Below are 7,282 nucleotides of genomic sequence, written 5' to 3'. Positions count from 1 at the left end.
CATTCCAATAAGCAAGACTAAACAAGTAAATGGAATCACCTTCTGAGGAGAAAATTTGAGATGGTCTGTGTTAAGTGTGTCTTTTTATTCTGATGCTTTGAGATCTGGACCTTGCTGGAGAGACTGTCCCTCCCAGGGCTTGACAATTTCTAGAGAAAGTAAATGGCTAGTCTACAAACACATGCAAACCAACCAATCCGAAGCCTGTACCTTGCAACTACCTCCTTTACCGAGGCCTTATACTTCGGATCACTATCCACCTGCCCTAATCATACCAGGCCAAGTATGAGACACCTCGAAACAGCCTCTACACCAAAGAGCCTGCTGAAATTATTCAAACTAGCCAATCCTAGGTCTGCTTACCCTGATTCACCCATTCTTTCCCATGAAAACCACAATAAAGGCTTTTATCCATGTTTTCTCTTTGCTCCCTCTGCTTCCTGACTGACTCTGGTGCTTCCACATAAGCTTAAACCCCCACCTCCCAACCCAAAGATCATAGGACTCCAGTGCTGTTTGGTGGTGTGTGGTGTTCAAAACATGTCTATTTTACTATGTGAAAGTCAATTATCTTTCAAAGCGATCTTCGGTTTAATCAGTGTCAGAAATAACAGTGAGATTATTAAAAAGATTGAGGCTAATAATCTACTGACGAGAAACAAAGAGCTCATTTGTAACCTTGTTTCTCTAAATGACAAAGGTTTTTCAACCTAAGAAAAAGAGATGTGTTAGGAAGACAAGAGAAACTACTCTTTTTCCTTCAAACAGAATTTCTTCCTTTTATCCTACCGTGAAATCTTTCTGTTGACCCTGTTAATATTTTGTTGTTAAAAATTCTAGAAACCCTTCTTTGGAAGTCTAGAATTCACAAACCCAAATGATTGTTAATATTTTATTGTCGAAAGAGAGGGCAAACCAAAACTAATAAAAGTTCTGGTGATTACTGTATTTACTAGCATAATTTTCTTACGTAAATAGTCTGCAGTTAAAATGGAAAGAGAGGAAGCTATGAGGATTTCTGGTTCTGACCAAGATGGCTCTTAGTAATACTGCCACCTGGTACAGAATTTTCAGAAATTTCCCCTTGAAAATTGCCGTGCTTAGAGGCAGGAGTGGGACAATTTAGAGAAGAGGCCTAGAAACCCTGCTGAGAGCAATGATGAAGAATTGTGATAACTGTTAATGCTCAACTTACTTAAGCAAATATTCACATATCTTTGGTAAGTCTAACGTTTCAGAACTCTTGCTACTAAAATTCAAAGTACTGAGCTACCACAAATCATTGTGTGTGGCAAAATTTGTGAAAGATAAAAAAAAAAAGACTCAACTAAAGCAGATAACCCAAAATAGACTCCCTCTCCTCATTTTCTTATTTGTTTGATAAAAGTGCCTAATAGAATAAGATGCTGAGAGAACCAGTGTAGACATCTAACACAACAAAACAGCTATTTTAATTCATAAAAAAGCTTTGTTGTAATAGCCTTTATTATTAGGTGCTCATTCTAAAGTCATTTAAGAGGGAAAAGAACATGTCGTTTGGATGTATTTTTTTTAAAAAAAAACAGGGAGGCAAAATCCTTTTAAATGAGGTTTGGAGATTTTGTTTTTTATGAAACCCATTTCGTAAATGGATTTTCCACCTGATTTAAACCAACCGTTTTGTTGTTAAAAAGTCTGGATGGTTGTTTTGCATTTTAAAATACTGTCATTCTGCAGGGCACTGTTTCTGTGATTAGAGGGAGAATTTTAAATCCCTTCTGCTACAGATAGATGTGTAGAGGAAGGAACATCAAACTGAAAAAGCAGCTTGGCTCTGCCACCTAGCAAATTAGGTAAATCCAGCCACGTCCTAGGCTTCACTCTTCTCCTCTGTAATATGATAAGACTGGACTGGATGGTCTGTCTATGCGGCCTTCTCCAGCCCCAGTATTCTGTGATTCCCAGTCTCCAGGACACATGTCTGTATAGTTCAGGCAGTTAATGGGAGAAGATAGCGGGTGCAAACCCAGGGAAACGGAGAAGTGCGTGTCTAGGCTGAGGAACACAGCTGCTGCTCAGCTCAGGTCCACAGATGCTGGCACGGGGTTAGCGTCGCAAACTCTGAGTTTTTCAAAAGAGGCTGCCCAGCAGTCGATCCTTTTTACCTCTGCTGTGAATTGTAGGGGCTGGGCCCAACAAGCTGTGGTTCCTGGACTACCATGTCAGCAGGCTCAGCCTGGGTCCCGCCAATGGGAGGCATTGGTAGGAGATGAGGGCGGGGGGCGGGGGTGGAAAGAGAGAAGCTAGGATATTTCTAACCCTTTCTCTCTGCCTTGGACAATACCTCTTGCAGCAGAAATATCTGCAAGAACCCCAGTTTTTATGAGACAGGCCCTGTGGTTCCAGCTTTTGTTGGGTAACTCTAGTCCCTCCTTATGTCCCTTCCCCTACCAATGCCTCCTCTTCCTCCAGTCTAGATACAAGATTATCTCCAGTTTGATTGCTCAGAAAAGTTCTGCAGCACCAATTATGGCACAGAATTAGTCCCATCTTAATTGGTTGACTGACCCTACCTTTATGCCTTAATCATTGCGTAACAACCAAGCTTCAGAAAACCCATCCTTGTTTCAGCCATATTTAAGCAGATGTGACTGTTTTAACCATATTGCCTGGGGTGAGGTATAGTGAGGTCAGGGAGAGAAACCAGAAAGAGTTTTACAGTTTTGTTATACTCACGGTTCCCTGGGTAGAACACAACACTCCATGCTGGGCCCCCTAGGGAAGCACCAAGATTGGTTGTGTGGCAGAGGGAGGGATGAGAACTATAGATAAGTGTCTTTATTATGGTTTCTATGGTTTCATGGGAGCTCCATAGCAAGCAGGCTTAAGATTGGCTAATCCGAATAATTTTGGTGGTCTCTGCTGGCACAGGCTGCCCCTGGTTATCTGGTACCTGTTCCTGGGGAAATTAGGGTGGTTGGACAGTGGCCTGGAGTTTAACAGCCCTATATGAGAGGTGATTGGGGTATGAAATTAATCTGATACTCAAGAAGGGGAGCTGACTAGCCTCAAGCCAGGGCCTCAAAAGTAGGTCAGGATAACACACACACGACTGTATTACAGTGACCCACACAGAAACTTCTCCAGGGATACCTTCCTGGGTTGCAGAAAGGTGTTGCCTTTTCAGAGAGAGAGGGAGAAATGCTTGGTTCTCCATCTTTGTGAAACTTCTGAGTGATGGTGCCAACACTTCTTTCTCAGCAAAGAGAGAAGTTGGGGCAGCCAATATTTACCCCAGGCAAAGGACAGGGCCAAAAGGTGGTGCTGGCTACATCATGGCTACTTGTATTACTTCTCCAGGCCTCACTGAGGTGACCTGTGCTCTGGACTTGGTTGACAATTTCCTCTAGCCTCCTCAGTATAAGACACAAGCACATTTCGTCTAAGGATCATTCTTAGAACATTTCCTCAAGAAAGACCTTTTGTATTTGAATACACTCAAGAGTTGAAAACGACTGGCTTTGAGGTTATAAAAAAGCATCACATAATTTTTCTCCTTTACCCAAATTTGTTCAAAGTACAGAAGCAGCAAACTATGGACTGCGAGCACTAAAAGGAACCTCGTCTTATTACCTCTGTGGAGACAGGCTCTGAGAAATTACAAGACTTGCTAAAGTCACGCAGCAAGTTTGGTGACAGTCAGAATCAGAATCCATATCCCTTTATTGCCTTGTTATAGGCTGAATGCTGCTGTAAATAAATTTATCGCACACACACACAAATCAAACTCAATACATCTCTAGAATTGCAAATATAAAGGTTGTTAAAGCTGAACTTTATTTGTTAAAGGTTATGAGAGGGACCTTTCTCTGCCCAGTTTCTCAACAAGGGCAGTGAAAATGGCCTGAACTTGAATCACATAGAGAGTGTATGCAGATTACTCTGAATGTCTGCTTATGTGGATGTTGTCTGCTCAAAGAGAGTATCGGGTTTGGCCCGGTCTGGATAGCTGGGTGAACAAACCCAACTAAGCACAATGGCAGTTTTAAAAGACTGCTCACTGATTGTCTATTTGGTGTGGAAGCTGCTTCATTTAATCATCACGTCATCCCACTGAGCAAGGGATGCTGCTTGAAGAGTTGCCAAAAGAAAACGTTATCAGAAGGGCATCTCCCCTCAAAGAGGAGCCACACAGTACCTCTGTGAACAAGAGTGGAGTGAAAGCACATTTGATCACCGTCTGCCCAGATTCTGTTTACAGAGAGTTTACAGACAGGTGGATTGACGATTTATAGTCGCCTTCTGTTCTAGCTAAAATAATCTTTATTCTTTTAGCCGTTCCAACCTTCTTCAAATACTTTTAAGTGGCATCGAATATGTATTTGTTGACAGCTTATCATTTTCCGTTGTTAACAATTATCTATCCTCCACAGCATCACTTATATTTTAGAAATAAACACAAGGCCCTCTATTGGAAAACTTGGTTCCCAATGCTTACAGAACAATGCTAAAAATCCTTGGTCTTGTGTGCAAAGCCCCTCTATTATCTCCTAATGATGACGTATTATCCTTTCATACCTCTTAGGCTTCAGCCAATTTGTACTCACTTTTTCAGCAAATATGTGTTGGACCCCACCATGGACCAGGCACTGTGTCGTGCATCAAGGATAGAGTGAATCAGACCAGCACTCTCCTCACCATTATGGGGCCCAATGTCAACACTCTATCCCAAACACTCCCTGGGTTTTTTCAACCTTGTGTCTTTGACTACTTATCATACCTTAAGTTTCTCTCCTTTGAAATTATCCTTGTTCTTCCTCTCTCCTATGTGTTTCTGTAGTACTTACCATATTGTAACTTGTATTCTAGCCAGTTTTTACTACACAGATTATTCAAAACACTCAGTTGTAAACTCTTCATGAACAGGAATCATATCTTATTCATTTTTTAATCCTTGTTTCCTGGCATGGTGCCTGGCAACTGTGTAGGATGAATAAAGATTTGCTGAACTGTTGGCGGCAATGATACTGTCTTTGGCCTCCTGGAGCTGTGATCAGGTTCCTGAATCCATATGTGTGTGTGTGTGTGTGTGTGTGTGTGTGTGTGTATGTATATGTATATATGTATATGTGTATATATGTATGTATGTATGTACATACATACACACATATTAACTTGTAGTGACTAATGTCTCTATTAGGTCCAAGAAAATGTCCATTGCCCATCATGTGAAACTCTTAGAGTAGCTTAAACAGAAGTCAATCTGTGGTAGTTTTCCCCATGTTCAGTGAATCATTCATTGAGAAACATGGGGTTAATGTACACTTGATTTTTCAGTGCGTTCATTTGCTAATGTTTATTGGTATTCTATTTGCTTATTTTGATAAAGAATCTTGGTTATTTCCATTTCCATTTATTTTTATTTTAAGCTTTCAGCAACTGCTTTGAAGAGAGTGAAAATAATTTATTTTCTTCCAAGAGTAAAGTGAATATTGTGTGGAGGATAATCTCTGAAGTGTATTGCTCATATGGCTTCTCAAATGACCTAGTTATTCATGTAAAACATCCTTATCATTTTGAAAACTGTTGACTGGACATAATTGCTTTTTTATTGTAGTCCTAGTGAAATATATTAATACTAATCACTGTGGATTTTATCATTTGAAAAGGTGAGGTATTTATTTCTGATTCAGTCTTGAACTAAACAAGGTTGTGTCCTTCTGTAGGATTTTCCCTTAAAAAAATCCACAGTTGCATATTTATTTTCACAATTAATTCAATTGTGAATTACATGGGACTTTCTTTACTCACACATTTTTAGAATTTTGTGAATTGGAGATTAAAACTAAAATCATCTCTATATATCTCTATCTTATCACTATCTATCTATCTATCTATCTATCTATCATCTATCTGTTATCTATCTATATCTAATCTATGTATAATCTATATCCATCCATCCATCCATCCATCCATCTCCATCCACATCCATCCATCCATCCATCCGTCGTCCGTCCATCCATCCATACAACTTACGCCTCTATAGAATCAGAAGGAGTAGGATGTATTTTATGCTTATTATTTTTGGTGCAGTGAGTGTTTCTATTATTCACCTCTTAATTAATTTTGGTTTTTATAGTCTAGGGTTTTGCTCAAACTCATAGATGAGTTTGTTTACCCATTGTTTCCAATCTTCGAGGAATTATAGAAAATGAAAAAGATGCCAAAGTATTGAAGCAAAATTCTGGGAAAATTTGATTCTTTCACAAGAGAATACAGGATGGATTCTGCAAATCAAAAACTGGTGGCCTGGAGGCTATTATTGGGAAGGATTCTAAAATAACTTATTCAGTAACTACTGAACATTTAGAAAAGGAACTGTATTCACTAAGATTTGCAAGTATTCATGAACAACACATTTTGTTAAAATAATATTTTTTCTAATTGCTTAATTAAACAGCATTTTTCATCACTCTTTGTTTCCTGAACAATTATATGCCATCATACCTTTTCTTCCACCATTTTTGGATCTTGGAATACCTTTTCTTTCAACTCTTGTCTATTAAAAGTTTATTCATTTATCAAGCTGCAACTCAATGTTTTAGTTAAGCTTTCTCAAATTCCCCAATCAGTATTAAGTGAAACTTCCCATAGAATAAGAGATGTGTATTTCTTTCCCTTTCTTTTATTCTGTGTTATATTTTAGTGTTTAAAAATCTGTTTCTCTGTCTGCTTATTGAAGACAAAACCTGCCCAATTGTGCCCATGGCTCTTCCCTAGGACACTTGTGAACTTATACATATCAGTGTTGCTTTCTCTAGGGTTCCATAACATCTTCATTTTCTTTCATCTTCTCCTAATTGGATAAAATTAGCTGTTGAATTATTCTTCCTTTTTTACTTCTTTCACTTTAAAAGGATGGTACTGGGACAGCAAGCAGGTCCAACATTGGTCAGAATTTCTATTTTCAGCAGAATGTTACTTCTATCTTCCATATCTGATCTCTGTGCCAGAATTGTGATTCATACCAGGGCTACACATCTTTCATTTTCTCTGTATGTCTGGAAAGCCTGTACTTTGCTGCATTCTGCTATTACTTTATCTTGATGGTGTTTACCAAGGGTACATCCTCTGGTTTAGATATATATTTTTTACATACAGGGCTATTCTTTGATTTCCCTTCAAAAAATCTATTTCAGTCAAAATTGGGACTATCAGTCATTCACTCATGCATTCAACAAACACGCATTGAGTCCTAGATGTGCTAGACATAAGGATACAAAAATAAATAAGATACATTTTC

Source organism: Pteropus alecto, unplaced genomic scaffold (genome assembly GCF_000325575.1).
Source record: "Pteropus alecto unplaced genomic scaffold, ASM32557v1 scaffold88, whole genome shotgun sequence".
NCBI classification, from domain to species: Eukaryota; Metazoa; Chordata; class Mammalia; order Chiroptera; family Pteropodidae; genus Pteropus; species Pteropus alecto.
The sequence above is the reverse complement of the archived record's forward strand: the minus strand, read 5'-3'. Positions refer to the sequence as shown.